Below are 20,627 nucleotides of genomic sequence, written 5' to 3'. Positions count from 1 at the left end.
CTCATCCTGTTGATTTTGATTTCGTGTTTGCTCATCATAATTCATATAAGGAACCAATGAAAAAGCTGTCTAATCTTGGCAAACTCGTTGTCGGCACGAATGTATGATATGACCTATTGAATGTGATCAACGTTACATACTCTACAAAGGTCCACTTCCTCTAGATATCGAATTTGACTTGCAGGTTATTTGGTTGTTTGGTCTTTTAATTAAACTCACTTTCTTTTATTTCTTATTTAAAAATTGTTGTATTAATAATTGAAGAGGAATGTACGTGTAGGATTTGTTTGGTGATTTACGTCCAAACATGACTCGTTATTCCACCATTGAAGAAGCTGATGCTACTCTGGTTCAGCTGGAGGAACATGAACGGTCAGGTGAGAAGCACCACACAGAGCAGGAAAAGCCAAGAAGCATGTCGGGCAGCTCCTCCACGGTCAATGGTCAGGTTGTTGTTGCAAATGGTATGGAAGAAGAAAACGGTGGGACCCATCATGAACTGGAATCTGACAGTGCATCTCAGGGCAGCACCATGGATCCAGAAGATTGCAGGACAACATGTTCATGTTGATTTTGTTTTTGCATTGCGTTCTTTTGTTGAATCCTGCGAAGTTAAAATGCACAACTAGTTTAACTGATCTTCTTTTATATTGTGCTTTCTTTCTTTCTTTCACACATATACAATTTATTTAAAAAACCTATCTTTACATATCATCTCCAATGCAAAACCTTTTTTTTTTTTTTAACAATTACATGTGTATCCGCATCTATTTGAAATATTGTTTGAAGACCCCTTATCTAATTTGTTGTTTTTGAGCACATGTCATTTGATATTGATCATGTATGTAGTTCTAATACAAAAAATGTTCAATTTGTTTTTGCATATTTAAAAAAATAGATTTATTACTCAAATTTAACTAAGTTTAAAAAATTACTGAAATGGTTGGATAAAATACCAAAAAACGTTTTCCACTCCAATTGTCAACAAAGACTTGTTGAAATAGTATAAAATAACCTTCCATTGGAGATGCTCATAACAGAAAGATTGGAAGTAGAATCCTGTATGTACTAAAAAGATATGAAAGTAGCTATGAATGTATGATGTTATAATAAATAAATATATAAATGGAAGCATGTGGCTACATAGTCAGTTGTATATATGCAGAAAAAGAAGTTGTACTGATTCATGGCTTACATTACAACACATGGTTTGTTTTCAGATTTTTTTTTTCAAGCTAATAAATGAAGTTGAAAATGCGGGTCTGGTGTTTACACTTGAGACAATTGTTGACAAGTTTGGAGAGGAGATCACCCTATGCTATTGGCTTGTGCCAGAGTCTGGTGATGTGTTTTTCCAATTTGAAATGTGAAGTTGCTCCATCCCATTATAACTTTAACAAATTTTTATGTGAATTTAGGTTGCTGCATTTTGGAAGTGTGTCAATAGCAACCTACTTTTAGTGATTTGTTTAGTATATCAAACTTTCATCTCTTCCTACTAAGTCAACATTGAAAACAAAAACAAAATCACATTTTTCATTGTTTTAAATGGATATATTTTAGCTCCCAAGATTTTAGAAGGTTATCAATTTGTTTTCTACAATTATAACATTTTTTTAATAATTTTCAAATCTTGAAATGATTTGTTTAACCCTTAAAACACAAAAGAATATGATATGAAATTACCTTCTGCTCAAGCTTAACCTTCTTTCCTTCCCCAAGAATCTCCTGTAAAGTGTGAAACTTTACACATACAACATCAAAACACTTCATGTTGAAGTTGCAAGAAACAAATAAATCGAAGCATCACTTGTGGTCTAATTCAGATTCTGGGACAAAAAGAGTCCAAAGAGTCCTAGGGGTATTTTTGGAATATTTAGTTTTTCTAACTTTTATGTGTAGTCCACTAGTCCTAGGGGCTACAAAAGGTGCTGGTGTTAGTGATGAAAGACAAGGTTTATATTCAAAAAGTGTTGTAGAGCTAACAAATGGTTCTTGCAACATTATCAGCAAGATGCAAGTAAAGACTTGGAGTTGAATTTGGCTAAGTCATTCTTTAGTGAGATGGGCCAATGTACAACTGCTTATCCATATAATCAACTGCTTGGATTATTAGTCTTAAATTATGAAAGGCAAGATACAACTTTACTTAGTTGGAAATTGATATACATAGTAGATTAGATGCAAATTTAGTTACTGTAAAAAATAGAATTGTATGACATTAAATTTTATGCAATAGATTGTATTTTTTGTATATGATATTTTATTTCTATTATGAGACATTAAATGCAAATTTAATTTAAAAATTAATAAATAAATAAATATATTTTTTTAGAACATTTAAAATTATGATACGCAAAAATGTGTGTCATCTTCATTTATGACATGGCTTTTCTTGATACGGGTTTCCTTGATACGCATTGTGTGTCATAAATACGCACGTCATAAGGTTACGACACGCAAATGCGTGTGGTCTTCCTTTATGACAGAGCCTTCCTTGATACGCATTGCGTGTCATAACCACACGTTGTAAATGCGCGTCAGAAATGCGCATCGTAAATGCGCGTCGTCTCTCTTTATGAGAGGGCTTTTCTTGACGCGCATTTGCACGTCGTGTAAGCGTTTTACGACGCGCAATGAGCGTCATAAAAGACTGTTTTTCTAGTAGTGCTGATAATGACCACACAGGGTCATCTCCAAAGAAATCTCAGCGTCTGCCACCTATGAAAGCAAACACCAAAAGTAAGATATCACAAGCCAACAAGATATCTTATCGTCACTCTAATTTAAAAAAAAATGGGGGGGGGGGGGGGTGGGGGAGATGAGTTAATACCGCATCTCATGACAAACATCTGCACAAACATCTTGCGAGCCCTCCAGGTGGCACTCGTACCGGCCGCGGCAAGAATAAAGTCTTCCCAGTTTTCTCCACAGACAGTAATACTCCCAAGCCATTTGCCGCGAGTTAGGTTGCCCCCAAAAAACTAGGGAAGACGGTCAGAAAAGTCTAGTTTCCTATGATACCCATGCCCCACAAGGTTCTGGTTGAGCCAAAGCCATTGCCTTTGCCAGTTCTTCATCGAAGTATCCAGCTTAGAGAGTAGCTGGTAAATGACTCGTTGCTTAGCTAGGGCACGGATGTCGGAGTTCATAGATGAAAAAAAAAGTAACTGAAAACTCAGTAGGTGCGAATGCGACCCAAAGAGTGACAGATCAGTTCAAAACCGATGATCTTGTTGATAACGCTCGGGGTTAACTCGTTGATAGTAAAATTGTAATGTAGCACGATCATATCGAAAAATTCTGATGTCGGCAGGTGCATCCCCGCTTCAAACAAAGGAATATGAACCACAACTTTCACTGGAGGACGATCGTAGATTGATACTCCCTTCGCCGGAATCATTACACCATGCTCTGGTAAGAAACCAAAGCGACCATGTAGAAATTGGAACTCCTCCGCAGTAGGGACTCTACCGTAACGGCCCATTATCGAGGAAAAAATAAGTGATCAGAAAGAAAAATTCTTAGAATACCCAGACAGATACAACGTGGGTGAAGAAGGTAAGGGAGAAAGGTCTTGGGAAAAGGTGGTATTTTAAAGAAAAAATTGGTGTCATGAGCGGTCTCACGGTGAATCTGATACATTACTGGCATTGTCTATGGCCCGTCAAATGATAAAACTAATCCCAGGTATATACATGTCAAGATATAGGCTTGAATAGTGATGCTGTCATACTGACGCATACGCCTACAAGCCTAAGGACTTATTAACGTATCCCTCTACGAAAATTCAAAAGGAAAGTCAAACTGACACCGGGCTTGGTCTGGTTAGAACCCAGTCTACAACCATATCCGGGTTGTCACCAACAAGAGGGGCGCTGATAAGGTGGTTAACGTGCAGAGCCACGCCTTAACCCCTTCTCCGTAAAATCATACCCTAGAAAATGTGGGACCAATTAGAGAGTCACATTCACTCATTAGACGATATCCACGATCTGCGTGAACATTTGGAAGATCTCCTTCCAACTAGTGGGAGAAATAGGAAAAAGACGTGACGGAGGACCCTCCAGTATGGGTCCGCCACATCGCACCTCACGAGAGAATCCTCGATAGAATCAGTTGAGAGATAATCCTTTAAGACATGTATAAATGGAACCTTCTTCCTCACGAAGAGGGGACAAAATTCTCTCTTTTCTGTAATAACTTACCATCTCTCTTAGATCTCACACTAACTAAATCATCGAAGCTTCGTCTCGAGGACCCCTCCTAGACGTCGACTAACAATATCTATCATGTTTTGTACTGTGATATCAGGGGATGTCATTTCATCAAGATTCGTCGATAATCTCGACCCATCCATTCTCCGACATATCACAACACTATCCGAGCAAAATTGCATTGTGGCTTGCAAGAAGACCGCTTTGGAAGATCATGTGGCCACACTGGAAGGCCAAGCGGAGTGACTTGAAAATGAAGTGCGTTCTCTAACTTGAGGGAAGGGTGTTTTAGCGAGTGAGTTGGCCCGGTGCCAACGTCAACTGGCCCGTCCCTGGGTTGACGGTAATGTTGCCCGAGGAAGCTAGCAATGGATGTTGGAAAAGTGGTGGTCCACTTAATTGATAAGGTTCTCGAGAGTGCGTAATTTGCCAGCAGGATCCAAGGTGTTCAAAAGGCGTGTGAGGCCCTTGGGCTTGAAAAGGGAAGCAGTTAGTTGGTCGCTCCACAACTTTTGGAGAACCTGAAGCCTCGGATCCTGTCCACTTCTCGAGAAGAGCCGAAGAGGTGGATATTTCCTCTTCGTCCCTTGCTGAGACAGACTTTGCAGGCCACTTTCATTTGGAAGAGCTGGATTAGGACAGCTTCTTCCTGTTTTGTCGTAGGCTAGGTCTAGGAAGCTCTTCCTCAAACTCTAGGGACGGATCTTTGTTTGTCCCTTTTTGTTCATTTTGTAATGTATCTGCACTCCCTTGTATTATATGTACAATAAAACATATTGGTTGTCAATAACCAAGAACTGTGTATTTTGATTTGAACTTTGTATATAAATGCTTTTTTGTATTTTGAAGTAACTTGTGATATCTTTAGGCTAGGGTTATTCAGCATTTCTACTGTAATTCTTTTTTACACACTTCCTTACTCTAGGGTATGTGTTAATTAGCTTAGTGTGCGTGTTGGACGTTGTGTATCCACTACTGTTGACATATATGCTTTCAATAATTTTTGACTAGTATACTTAGTCGGGGTTTTTACGTTAACTCATGAAATATTAGCCTATGTTCTTGGCTATGCTCTGAGGTTTAGCTACCTGTGTTTTGGACGAGATCGTCACCTTAAGACCTTTTACTGTCTGATTTCTAGGGGAAAGGTTATGAATCTTTTTAAGTGCCATCAATTAAAATTTGTACATTCTCAGCTCTAAGATGTTATTGGCAAGTTTTAGGTAAAGATTATGATTCTTTGAGACCTATGGTTAAAGTTTTGCATAGATTTTGCTCAGGTAGTGTAGGTGATCAGTTGTTGTTGCTACTTGGAAAATATTGTCGTAACTAGAGAAATTCTATATTTTTTGGAGTCTAAAGTCTACCTAGATACTAATAAATTCACAATTTAATAGTCTAGGTTAACTATTGTAATTTATGTGGAAATAATGAAAGTAGAAATTTATTAATATGAAAAATATAAGGTCAAAAACGAAGTATCAAATAAACTCATTTGGGATGAACCAAGTGATAGATATTTTAACAAGGAGTCCAAAAATATAAAGAACTCCCAAATCCGAGTTATAACGAATGAGTTATGACCAAACGAAGACCCACGACAAAACCGACAAAACACTGTAAGCGTAAAAATTAAGTTTTCTATAAAATAGTTTGTAGCCTTAACTATCTAAATCAAAGTTGTAGTATACGCTAAACCATGAAAGTATGTAAAAAGAACGTTCAAATCTGACTTCGTATTAAGAAGCTATGATTTTTCTATATTTCGGAATAGCAGTAGACAAATAAAAACTCGAAATAAAGATCGAGTGATTTTTAGCCGACACAACCAAAACGAGAGTCGAAGGTCTCGTGAATAGTAGTACAACGGTAAAAATACAGACGAAAATGAACTTTAGACGAAGAAGTTACGAATTTTTAACGGATTTTCTTGTCCCGATTTGTTAAAAATAATAATATTAAAAATAAAGTCAAAATTAGTCAACAAAGTCTGAACGAGAGTTGTTGATTATATTCTCACCTACGCGTTGTCACACCCCCAAACCAGAACGGCGAAATCGTTCGAGAGTGAATGACTTCATGTAGTATCGTAACAATTGAATACATAGTAAAGAAAGCAATACAAACATCATATATATAATTTAAAAGTTTACATTGTTGAATGGTACTTGTTTCAAAAGAAATTACAATATGATGTTTAAAATAAAATTGAACTAACGCCGCAACGTCCCTTCTTCGAAAGCTGCAGTTTACATGTATTACAGAATCCCTGAGAAATACAAGTGGTTTTGAAAGAGTAGGTCAGCATTTAAGCTGGTGAGTTCATAATTATTTAGTGACAATGTTTATATGAAAAAGAATGAAAATCGTTTGTTCATGTTTAATGTTCCAAGAAAATCCCATATTTTCTACTATAGTAGATGGTAGTTTGATTGTTGCAAAACTGTAATGAAATAGTGCTTTTCATGCCTAAAATAGTAGTTTTATATGTAAATCGTTATGGCATTTGAAAAAAAAACCCCGTACATTGATGTGTTTTAATACTCCATGTGATTCTTATAACCATGCTACTTGACGAGGATGCCTATATCAACGTTCTTCAGGCGTTGGAAAGTTGTGACGTTTGTCACCCCAGGCCTACCGGCCTAACTGTAGCTAACAGTTTAGGTGTGGGATTGTCAATCCCGTATAGATCTATACACAAGTATCACGCTCCCCCTACAAAGGATTATGGTATATAATACATGACTTAAAATGCATAATCGAAAGTACGTGAAATGTATCACAAAATTTAGTATAAAGCAGATTTACGCATGAAAATGTCCATTTGTTCTTGTATATGAAAATATCTCTTTGATATAGCATTCCTAGTAAGTAAATGTTCATGATTTTTTCGTAACTATACCTATTATAGTTTTCAAAGTGTGTTTTGTTCATATAGTAAACACTAGTGTAATGCTTACTCGTTATGTAAAGTATAACACTTAAAGCGACATAACTGATCACATATACTTAATGTAAAAATGGAGCATTATATTCGTACATATATATATACACACACACACACACACACACACACACACACACACACACACACATATATATATATATATGAACACGTTTTATTTCGACAAGACAAGGTGTTATCAAAAATATATATATATTTCATAGGAGAGTACTCATGTAGTAGTTCATGAATCACATATGATTACTTAGATAAAAAAGTTTATATAGTAAATCTTTAGTTTACACACGATAATAACCGCGTGTTTACTTGCATTCCCCCCCCCCCCCCCCCCCCCCCTTAATATTGTATAAAAGCATTTATCAAACATTTAAAACCATAGTTTATAGGGGTATGAACTCACTTGAAAGATCGAAGAAGGCGAGATGAAAACCAAGCAGAACTTAGACATGAGAAAACGGATTTTCTCGGGATTCTCGGGAATCTCAGGAGCACAAATGACCTTCGGAACTTGAGTATGGAAACCGAGGCTTCGGGATATCACGTGCACGAAAAACGAGGCAAAAACACAAGAAAGATGAGAGAAAATGAGAAATTTCCCAGAAACCATCGCATCCCTTTTATAGGGGCTGGGAACCACCTCGGTACGCTAGGTGTACGCGGTTACGCTGGGCGTACGCGTGCGTCATGCGTGACCGCATCCTCGATTGCCTCGGAGCTCGGATAGGACAAGGCAGCTTCACATAGGGGCGACGTAGACGATCCGAGGCCTAGTCCTCGAGTAAACTAGGCTTAACTCGGATTGGCCCGGTGACTCCCCCTTCGGATAATACCGAAATTTGATTTAACTTTATATTTTTATTAATTAGTAAACTAAAAAAATTCATATATTCTTCATACGAACTCCGTTTTCGATGTTCTTTATATCCACGCGTAGGTGAGACTACGCTCTACAACTTTTGTTTAGACTCCGTCAGCAAATTTTGAAATTATTTTTATTTTTTATTTTTAAAAGGTCAGGGTAAGAAAAGTTTGTTAGAAATCCATAACTTCTTTATTCGATGTCTGGTTTTGCCAAACTTTTTTTTTTACCGTTGAAAAACCATTGTCTAGACCTTCGATTCTCATTTAGGTCATTCCGGCCAAAAGTCGCTCGATCTCTGTTTTGAGTTTTTAGCTGTCTATCGCTATACTGAACTTGGAAAAATCATAACTTCCTCATACGAAGTCAGATTTGGAGGTTCTTTTTATGTACGCTCACGGTTTAACGAATTTTAGAAGTTTTTGGCTCAAGAACCGAGAATTAATGAATAACCGGGAATTTTCGCGTGGTCAGCACCCGGCCACGTCACCTCGTATGTGAGACTGACCCCCCCCCCCCCCCCGGTGTCCGTCTCTGATTCGACTGAAGTGTGGCCCTATGAGAAGCAGACTCGCCTCGCACACCTGCCTTGCTTCACCTTCTGATGCGTGGCTTCACGGTGGTAGCCTCCAGATTCGCCTCATGTCCCCCTCGCCTACGAGCCGCGTGTCCTGCTGACTCCTCTCTTCTTAACCAGCTTCTCACCCCTATATAATGGTGCTATATCTTCCGACTCCTTCACACTTTTTACTCTAAATTTCACATTTTTCACACTTTCTACCCCCAAAAACTTATTTACAACCCCCTAAAGCCCCAGTATCATATTCAACACTTAAAATATATCACGAGACACAAGAAGTCAATAAAAAAGAGAGTCTTTCGGTTTCCAAATCCGAACCCTCGCAGGCCCTCTTTCCAGAAATAAACCTTTCCTAGCAACGAAGTGCTACTCAATTCTTCACTACTATCAACCGAGTTCATAACCCTATATTTTCACTATTTTTATAATGTTTTAAGGGGAAATACAAGTAAAATACAAAGATTTCTTGTATTAATAAAATAAATTTGATTATTTAGTTTATGATTATTATAAAAAAACTATTTTACGGTTCGTAATTTATTACAATAACAAGCAACTAAACTATAATAGGTATAGTTTAGAGAACACATTCTTTGGTTTCAAGTTTCAAAACACATAAACATAGTATAATACAAATAGAATAAACATATAAAACAATCACACTAAACAAATGGAATACTTTAGTATGAAATAAACATATAAAACAATCATCAGAAAACAAATGAAATACCTTACTATGAAATAGAAATATAAAACAATCATTAGAAAACAAATGAATACTTTACTACATCCAAAACTATATTTTATATAGTTTATTAAACTTATTTTTTTTCTATAGTTATTACAAATTAACTTCTTACTATCCTACATATTATCAATATAGCTTTTGTGAGAGTCACTTCAAGTACTTATTTAAGTATACAACAAAAGTCCTGAAATTATAACCAGAGTCTCTTGGAGAGAGAGCGTAACATTTGTGTATAGATCTATATGGAACTGACAATCCCGCACCAGAGCTATTTGAAACAGCTAGGTCGGCAGACCTGTGGTGACAATTGTTGTATCATATTTCGACGCCTGAAGAACGTCGTGTTTCAGGCGAGACTTAGGTCATCAATCATGGTTATGATAACTCACAATTTGGTATTGAATAATATGTATACAACTTCACATATTTTTATAATAATAAAACTATAAAGGGTAAAATCTTAATATTTACAACTTTGTACAAGTAGAAATACATGATACTATTCAAATACAGAGAAAACAAACTTTTTATTGTTTTATGGGGATTTAAAACTATACTATTTTCAAATACAAATACATATACAACAGAAGATATAGGATTTTCTGGGTGAACATATTTACATTACAGAAAAACAAATGAAAGAATATTTTCATTTCATACTTATCAACTCACCAACTTAATTGTTGACACTCTTTACAAAACGAGTTGTATTTTCGGGAAATCATTAAACAAGTATTGAATGGTTTTGAGGAAGACACAATATTATATTATTATGTTTGTAAATTATACTTTTTGGTGTCAAATATATAATCATTTGAACACATATGTAAAGCTATATTTTATTAATGTAATGAATGTTGTACTTTGATTACTATTGTGCATTGTTGTGATACTACACATGGCGTCCTCTACCCCCGAACGTTTCCACCGTTCAGGATTGGGGGTGTGATAAACATGTACAACCTCTTTACTTGATATTTTTGTAATTGGTTACATAGAATTCTATAAAGCTCTTTCAAAATGAAAATTATATTAGCTCTTAAAAAGGAAACACACAAAATATTAGAATCTAAATGTATAAGTGCTAGGGCACGGGCCTGGCCTTTGCGTCGGCACTTACAGTATGGTTATCATGTGCAGAGTGTGACCATACTCCCTTTTCTCATCCATCGCTTTATTTTGAGTCGGGTGCTCCATTGTGACTACCTTGTCATGGTTGTGCATCCTTTTCTTATATTCGCCAAGTGTTTTTGATAGCTTGGGGTTCCTGTCTGCCTCCACCACCGGGTCTTGCTGTGGAAGAGCGGAATTTTGTCCTCCATGTTCTGCAAGCCCTCACACTTCCCCTTCCCCTTGGCCCAACATGTGTTGCGATCGTGGGAAGAGTCTCCTCTCGGCTGGGTGAGAAAGTCACCCGCTCTTTTCTGTGCGCCTATCAATCTTGTGTTTCACATGGTTCTTCAGGGTTTTGTTTTGTTCGTCATAGACATTACTTAGTTCTATTATACAATAAAGCTTGTGTGTTAGAGTGATTGACACTCCGTCACTATATTTTTGGTTTCTAGCTCTAAGCTTCTTCATCCCAAAGGGTTTTGGTTCATCTTTGACACGGGCAAAGATCCGGTTCGAGTCTCGAATCATTCTTTGTCTAGGCATTGCTTGTCCATCAATTGTAAGCCATACTAACGCCCTTGCCCGTGGGTAGGCATTCCGTTGCTTTATGACTTTTGCTCGGTGCTCTGGCTGGACCATCTTTGGGTCATCATTTGTTTCTTTTCGTGGAAGAGATGTTGTGAATTGTCTAAACACATATTTATGTGTTTTCCTTGACTCGTTGACCAACATTTGTGCTATTTCTGATCTTCCCTGTCGATTCTCTACCTTCTTGAAACCTTCATTTTAACACGATTTGATTTCTTGCTTTGTTTCTTTTTGGACACTGCATTCATTATCTGGTCTGGTTGCTATAAGCGTTATTGGTTCGTCGCTTCTGCTGAATTTAAGAATGCCCTGGAGAGTGGACAGAATCGTTTGTAAATGGAAAAGTGCAGGTCGGACCTGTAGGATATTGTGTTCTATTGGATAGTCAACAACCCAGAACTCGAGTACCCTCTTTACCTTTTTTGTTCCATCATTATTGACTAGTGTAAATAGGAGCATGATTGTACCTGCTGGCCAGATGCCATGACCAGTGAACCCAACTAGGAGGCCCTGTTGTGGTGGCTGGAGGTACTCTTTCCACTCAATTGGAAACTACCAAAAGCAGTGCTTAAATATTACGTTGACCATGCTTTCGTTATCGATGTATACATGCTTAACACGGTTATGGCTAAGAAACCTTATAATGTGCAACAGGTTGTTCGAATCCCAATGTTCTGCTCTGGGATCACTCATTAAAAAAACAATCTTAAGCATGTTTTGATTGTACACCATCTCCCTGGCTTGTTAGCTTTGATGATTGTTGGGTGAACCCCGGTGATGGTAAGTATCTATGGCCTCTTATCGTGGTCCTTTTCCCCCATCCTTTTGATTTTTAGACTGGTGTTTGTCCTCATCAAATTTTGCTAAGATCTTTTGCAATGTCAACTATGTTTCCAACAAGTTGCTTCTCATCTATCTCCCTTTTCAACATCGTGAATTCAGTGGTATTATTAGTTTTGCTTTTTAAATATTCACAGAACTTGGTCTTGTCTTTGCGCTCCTTTGATGGAGTTTTGTTGATTGCATGGACATCTACATGAGCATTCGTATTGTCATCTTTATTGAATGACATGTACCTCTATGACATGTGTCTAGAGTGGCGATTGTGTTTCTACTGGTTACCGTCTTCCCTCTCCTATTGTGCTAAACTCGATTGGGATGCCCCCTTCTCTTGTTTGATGTGTGCATTGGCTACAACTTTGAGATTTTCCTCCTTTCGCTCTTCCCCTTCGATTTATATTAGGTATTTTTCCACACAGAACTTGAGCTCGTCCTTAGATCTGGGGACTGTCCCTTGCATTTTCTTAGATAGGGGCCCAGGAAGCAGACCTTGGGTGAAGGCACCCATCACCAAGAACTCTTCATATCCTGGGGCGTTCAAGGTAGCTAGCGTGAATTGATTGTAATAGTCACAAATCGACTCTCCCTTTCTTTGCTTGCACGCTATCACAAAGTTGGCGTCTCCTTTTCCTTTCCTCAACTGCATGAACTTATTGAGGAAAAGGTATTTCAAGTGCTCAAAATTTGAAATATTGTATGGCCTCACAGACTTAACCCACTTGCCTGCGTTTCCAATTAGGCTGCAGGGGAAATAGGTGCAGGTGAAGCGATGATCCATCTTGAGAGATGTCATCGTCCACTCATAGTTGTCGATGTGGTCATCTGGGTCAGTAGTGTCATCGTATTTTGGGATGTTCGATATCATCACAATGTGTGGAATCTTGTATTGTAGCAGGTTATGGTTGTAATTAGAGCTTGCACTTCACATAGGGTTGTCCATGTAAGAGTACAACATACTGCCATAGGCCCTATGTTGCTGCGCCTGGTAGGGGCTCGGTACATCTGGTCGTGCATGGCTGCCGGCGAGATGTATGGTTGATGTTGTTGCAAGTTAGGCTACGATCCAAATTGAAGGAATGCGTATTGCCTTGTTGGGTGAACTATGTATAGGTTTGCTCTACCGTACTGTTGCGTGGACGGGTTGTATAGTTGAGCAGTCGCCATGAAGGGGTTGAATTCTGGTGCTACTAAGAAATGGATACTTGGTCCATAGAAGCTGGATTCCTAGTTAATCGAGGTCTGCACACCTGTGACTTGCGGCTGAGACACTGCTAGGATTGGACCTTGAGCCTATTGTACGAAAGGATTGAAGACCAGTGGTTAATGTACGAAAATCGGTACATGGGGCAAGCCTTCCATGGTAGCATGTGGGTAAACCATCAATGAATATTGTGATTGCGGTTGAAAATTGTCAGGGATTCAGGTTCTGTTGGGTTTTGAGCATTCTAACACTCCTATGGTGTACATGCAACCCTAAATATCTTGGATACCTGTTTTCTTTATTATACATGCAAATATCAATTTTCAAGGAATTGTTCTAACTAGCATAATATATTTGACAACCCGAAATTTTCATTCGGACAAACTCTAAAGTCAATCACTTCAATTAAAGGTCAATTACATTTCCAATAATTGTTAGCCAATTTAAAAGTGCATTTGAGCGTTTTTAGTGTTTATTCTTTAAACGAACGAAGGAAATGAAGTACCGTCTCGGGTCTTGGAGTTGCAAAACCACACATACCACCCTAATAAGGAGTTCACGGCCAAGCTTTTATAGTTTGGGCCGTAAAATCCCTTGTGGCCATGAACTCATGCCTTAGGCATGAGTTTACTCCCCAAACTCCTCATTTCTTACTTCCCTTCTAGAGTTTAGTCGCCATTCTCTCTCAACTATCATCCCATTCTTCACCCGATCTTCCGAAAACGTAAGTGTTTCTTGACTTGATTTGTTGTTATAACCTAACATCTAGTAGTTATACATCATTTCGTCCATTCATTATTTATTTATAGCTAGATCTTCAAGTGTTCTTCAAAACACCAAGAACACACACTAGTGTTCTTGGACCTTAAACACCAAATCAAGATTCTATCTTGTAAGTACACTTTCCCTAGCTTCTTGTGTGCTTAATATGAACTTTACAACACTTGAAAAATCAGCAAATAACACAACAACGAAGGAGTTTACGACCAAGGATGTTCTTGGGCCGTAAACCCCTTTCTAGGTGGTAAAATGGACATTAGTCCCTTCCTAAGCCTTAGATGCCAACCTTGATCCTTCCTAGAATTGTTTAAGACCTTAAAAAACAATCAAAACATGTCCCTAAGAGAGTTTACGGCCATGAACACCAATGGATATGGTTGTTTGGCCGCAAACTCCACAAAGGAGCCATAATGTGCCCCTAATACTTTTCGAAGGCTTGGATTCGATCATGTGATGCCCAATCATGACTTCTTAGACCTTAAAACACAATTTGGCACTTAGTACCATGAGTTTACAGCCATAAACTCATGGGGAAATGTTCATGGGTCGTAAACTCCATAAGGGGGTGGTTCATGGGCCATAAACCATACAACCTTTAGATTCAACCCTTTGGTACCTATAACACTTGAATCAAAGTGTTTCCATGACCTAGAGTGTCTTAAAATTATTGATTAGTTGTTAATTGACTAACTAGATACAGATATGTTTATTATATGATAACTAGGACCATTATATGTGTTCAAGTCCTCACTTGACACCTAGCACCTTGTCCGACACATCCGAACAAACCACTCACTGCAGGTGAGTTCATACCCCTTAATTAACCTTTGAAATATTTTTAAATGATTTAAAATGCTTTATGGGAGGAATACAAGTTGAACCATGTTAGTTATTAGATCAATCACATATGATTAATAACTAACATGTAAATGGATTTTTCATGCTTTAAACTGTTTTACCAAACAAATGACTTCAAATTGTTTATCAAACTATTTTACACATCAAACTCTTTATCAAATTTACTTTTGTATACTAAACCTTTCTTGTACATTTTTTAAACTTATATATTTTTAAAACCATGTCTACTACATATATAGTTATATAAATAGGTTTGAAGGACTTAGGAGAGATAACCCACTTTACTTCCAAGTGTCGTTGAATCCTTAGTTATATATTATGTACATATGTATAGATATAAAGACTTTTATCTTAGTTCAGTACATTCAATCATACAAAAAAGTTTACTAATAAACTATAATAGGTATAGTTTAGAGTTATACTACTTACTACTTCTAGTTGAATGAAGAATACAAGAGTCAGTTCATTCATGAGTCATTACTTATTACTATGAGAACATATACAACTATACTAGAATGAGAACATATACAACTATACTATGATGAGAACATATACAACTATCTAGAATGAGAACATATACAACTATACTATGATGAGAACATATACAACTATACTAGAATGAGAACATATACAACGATATTATGATGAGCAACAATACATTACATATACAAGAATACGTTAACATAAATGTGATCCACTGTATCGGAGCATGCCTTCGTTGTCATGGCCCGAGTTGTAACCAGAATCTCCTGGAGGGAGAGCATGAGTTTGCGTATAGATCTATACTGGATTGACTATCCTACACCTTGCTGCTAACTACAGTCGGATCTGCAGGTCTACAGGTGCCAAACATCATAACTTTTAACGACTTACATTGTCGTGTTTTTCGTCGATAGTATGGTACAATTAATCACATAATACCTTGATATAAATCTGGTTTAAGGTAGTTAGTACATCAGTAGTTCCTATAACACAAAACTACAGTACTACATTAATTTACCCTTTACATTTATTTGGTGATTATTTCAATTAAACATTAATGTACAAACTATATTTTGATAATGATAGTTACACTTTGGAAAATTACACACTTTTACAAGAAACAAACATACAAAACAGTTGTGCCTTGGTAGAAGGCTACTTTTAGTAGAAAATATAGGATTTTCTAGGAGTTACAAACTTTTACAAACATTTACATACTTTTACTACAAACGTTTACAAACTCGTACTTCAAGAAACGGTTCAAACATTTTGATACAAACATAGACACTAAATACTTATGAACTTACCAGCTTTAATGCTGATAAACTCTTTCAAAATAACTTATTCTCAGGTCATCAGTAGACAGGTATCGATGCCACCTTTTGAGAAGATGGAGCGCATACATGACTCATCTTATATTTTGATTTATGTTTTGGTGTCTTATATACTACAAAACACACTTGTATTAAAATTATATATTTAATGCAATGAATGATGTTGTTTACTTGTTTGCTATTATACTGTGTTGTGATACTATACATGACATCCTCCGCCCCAGAACGTTTCCGCCGTTCTCAGTTTTGGGGTGTGACAGATTGGTATCAGAGCATTTTTTATAGTGAATTGCGTATATCAACCCATAAAAGATATACTAACTATAAACACATTGGGATTAAAACACTCTGACCAAGAGTATATATTTTTATATAATAAAATATTTATCTAAGTATACAAGTCAGCATTCATACTAAAATCAGTGTCACAATGACAAATACCAAAGTATTACGGTTGTTGAATATCACAAGTAAGCTCGGGGATGTATGGTCAATCCTAGGAGTGGCATAGCCTGACCAACTATGCTGGTCCGAGGAGTCATTAGCACATTCTCTAGAATGGTTGTGATATGGAAACAAGTCTAAAAACTTACCAACATTACTTCAATGAGAGCACTAGAACAGAACATGAGTTTAAAATACTATAGGAGTATTTTGTGTTACTATAATCACTTATCTGAGAACTACAAAGGTCTCTATCAAGTAGGTCAATAGTCATTAAGTGCATACGCTAAGGTATATGAAATTCAGGTGTTATAGACTCAGAATCTGTGATCTTTGCCTCACTTCCATTCCTTGTTTAGTTGTGGATTTGGAGTTAAGACCACTTGTTAGAAGGACTATCCTACTTCGATTTCATATAACTGGTATACACTACACAAGTATTGACATAACTGACAGAGATCAACTTATAATTATCTTAAGTAGTACGTCTATTTATATAAGATTCTTATACCCCTTTTCTCGTGTAGGTATCATGGCTGGACTCCATCATCATGGCGACTCGTACTTTCCACCCCATGGCAATGTTGGATGGCTTGAAGCAGAGTCCAATGATGACCATCAAATCCCTTTCGATGATCATCACGCAGAAGGATTCTCGGATGGATCTGACTCCGAGCCAGAAGTCAACAACCTACCCCAAGTAGGTCAAGCCCCAATTAACAACCCCCGACCGACGTTTCAGGGACCCACACCCTTGTGGGCAACAAACTTGAATCGCTGGAGCAGCAAGCAAGGTCAAACCTTACCCTACAATGGGGACTAAAGCCTCTACAACATAAGCAAGGGTGGCTCGGCTGATCGAGCCTTACCCATCATGGTTCGTAGAATTGCTCAGAATGTGGAGCAAGATCGAGCAGCCATCGGCCGAGTAGTGAAGATTAATACCAACACTGGTGTCAACACGGTCCGCATTCACCATCTCGAAGAGGAGATGGAAAGGACCAAAAGGACTAATCAGAATCTGTAGCAATAGCTAGCGTCCTCATGAGCTGAAGTCACAGAACTTCGAGTTCGCCAGAGGGCTCATGAACGACACCTCCAAGAAGTGGTCCGTCAGATGGAAGACCTTAGGGTTCGCCCGAGGAATTCCCATCGCCGTTAAAAAATGTCTAACGCATATTTTCTTTTGATTAAGGAATAGCCGTTTGTATTTGTGCTCTATGAAACACTTATCTGTAAAATATTCCTATCTTTCAGTACACTATCTAGTCTACTAAGCTGTGAAACATTTTCCCTCATATGGTTTGATGTAAGACCTACGGTTAGCTTGTTTTTCCCGAACTTATTTACATCAGTAATACCAGTAATATTGATAGTTATCTAATCTATGGAAAAAATTTTACTCTTGTGTTTTTCCTAGTCTTCTGCTATTTTGCTATTTCAAAACGTACACTCATTCAACTGTTGGACTATGGCGATTTAGCCCATGGAACACTCTCATTATGCTTACAATTGATTCTAACCACCATATACATTGTTTCTTTAAACTTATAGTTGAATAATGCCTCCTCGAAAATCAACAAGGCATAATCCTCCGCATCCTCCACCACCACCTCCTTCGGCAATCGATACCGCAACTCTGAATGCTGCAGTAGCTGCGGTAGTGGCAACTGCCGTGGCTCAATATCACTCCACTGATGCCAGTAGATGTGGGACCCCTATTAACTCTACTCAAGGTGAAATCCTTGTGTGCTCAAGAGAGTGCTCTACAAGGACTTCACTAATTGTAAGCCAAAGTCCTTCAAGGGGACTGGCAGAGTCATTGCCCTCTTGCAATGGTTCGAGAAGACGGAGTCGGTCTTCGAAATTTTTTCGTGCTCTGCTGCGAGCAAAGCCAAGTTTTCCGCGTGCACCTTTGAGGATAAATCCATGACATGGTGGAATATCCATGTCAAGTCACTCACTCTTGTAGTGGAAAACGACATAGGCTGGGAAACTATGAAAGACCTCATGATTGAGGAGTACTGCCTGAGGGGCGAGATCCAGAAGTTGGAATAGGAGTTGTGGAGCCTAACCATGAGGGGTTCCAACATAGTCACGTATACCGCCAAGTCCAATGAACTGGTGGCCCTCTGTCCCAACATGGTTCCCACCGAAGGGAAAAAGATCGAGAGGTACATCTGGGGGCTGGTGCCTTCGTATCAGGGAAATTTCTTAGCTTCACACCCTGCTACCTTCGACAGTTCCAAACGATTGGCACAACGACTCGTCGATCATGGATTCCAATCCCCATCATCAACAACAACCTTGGCCATCTGAGAACCCTCCAAACATGCTGACAATAAGCGGAAGTTCTGGGATGACAAGAAGAAACAACGAGCTGCTATAAAGCAGAAAGTCGTGGCGGTTCATGCTGCGATCAAGCCTACCGCTGCTACTCCAATAAGTCAGTATGCTAGAAGTTTGCCAAAGTGTAACAAATGTAACTTCCACCACAACGGACCCAGTCGTGAAATGCAGTGCTCTAACTGCAACAATAAAGGACACACTGTCCATTTCTGCAAATCTCCGGCAAGGCCAGTCACCCAAGTCCCGGGTGCTAGTGTGGGCCAGGCTTGCTACGGATGTGGTGATGTAGGCCACTACAAAACGGACTGCCCAAAAGCAAGAAATGCCGGTGAAGCGGGAAGAGTTTTGGCTATAGGCCATGGAGAAGCAGTTGCTGACCCTACGGTGGTGACTGGTACGTTTCTCCTTGATAACTCTTATGCATGCATACTATTTGATAGCGGAGCAGAGAGAATCTTTGTAAATCAAAAATTTAATCACCTACTTAAACAAAAACCACGCACACTTAAGGAACCATTCACTGTAGAAACGGTAAATGGGAAAACTGAGAGCACAAATAGCATTTACATAGGATGTACCCTAACTCTAGATAGCCATTCATTTCCAATCGACCTCATGTCGGTCTCGATTAAAAGCTTCGACGTCATCATCGGCATAGATTGGTTGAGTCTTCATCGTGCCGACATCATGTGCTACGAGAAATCAGTACGTCTAAATCTCCCAACCAACGATACTCTCATCATCTACGGCGACAAAATCGGCATGAGTCTTCGTATCATCTCAAGTATTCAAGCACATAATTATCTACGTAAGGAATATCTTGCATTCCTTACTCACGTTGTCGATACGAGCCTAGAAGCAAAAGAACTAAAGAACATTCAGGTAGTGAGCAACTTTCCCGACATCTTTCCAAAAGAACTACCAGGATTACCTCCGCAACAACAGGTCGAGTTTAGAATCAACTTAGTCCCAGGAACTACCCCAATAGCCACATCGCCCTACCGATTATCTGGTCAACTTAATGAACTACTCAACAAGGGATTTATTAGACCAAGCTTCTTACCCTGGGGAGCACCGGTCTTGTTCGTTAAGAGGAAAGACGGATCATTCCGTATGTGTATCGACTACAGAGAACTCAACAAACTGACGATCAAAAATCGTTACCCTCTGCCTCGCATAGACAGTTTATTTGACCAACTGCAAGGGGCAAGTTACTTTTCCAAAATTGATCTAAGATCCGGATATAACCAGTTACGAGTTCTAGAGGAGGATGTTCCAAAAACATCCTTCTGAACTCGTTACGGGCACTACGAGTTCGTGGTGATGCCGTTTGGATTGACCAATGCGCCCACAGTGTTCATGAACTTAATGAATAAAGTATGTCATCCTTACTTGGATCAGTTTGTTGTTGTTTTCATTGATGACATCCAGATCCACTCTCTAAGTAAGGAAGAGCATGGCGATCACCTACGGCAAGTTCTAGGAACTTTACGAACGGAGAAGCTCTATGCAAAGTTCTCTAAATGTGAATTTTGGATCCGAAGAGTTGAATTCTTAGGACATGTGGTTAGCAAAGAGGGAATCGACATGGACCCATCCAAAATTAAGGCCATTGAAAACTAGTCAGCATCAAAGATGCCTACAGAAATTTGTGAATTTCTAGGTCTCGCTAGCTACTACCGCAGGTTCATACAGAACTTCTCCTGGATTGCGAAACCTCTTACTATACTGACCCAGAAAGGAGTGGCCTTTGAGTGGGAAGAAAA

Source organism: Lactuca saligna, chromosome 7 (genome assembly GCF_052625555.1).
Source record: "Lactuca saligna cultivar CGN05327 chromosome 7, ASM5262555v1, whole genome shotgun sequence".
Classification (NCBI taxonomy): Eukaryota; Viridiplantae; Streptophyta; class Magnoliopsida; order Asterales; family Asteraceae; genus Lactuca; species Lactuca saligna.
The sequence above is the reverse complement of the archived record's forward strand: the minus strand, read 5'-3'. Positions refer to the sequence as shown.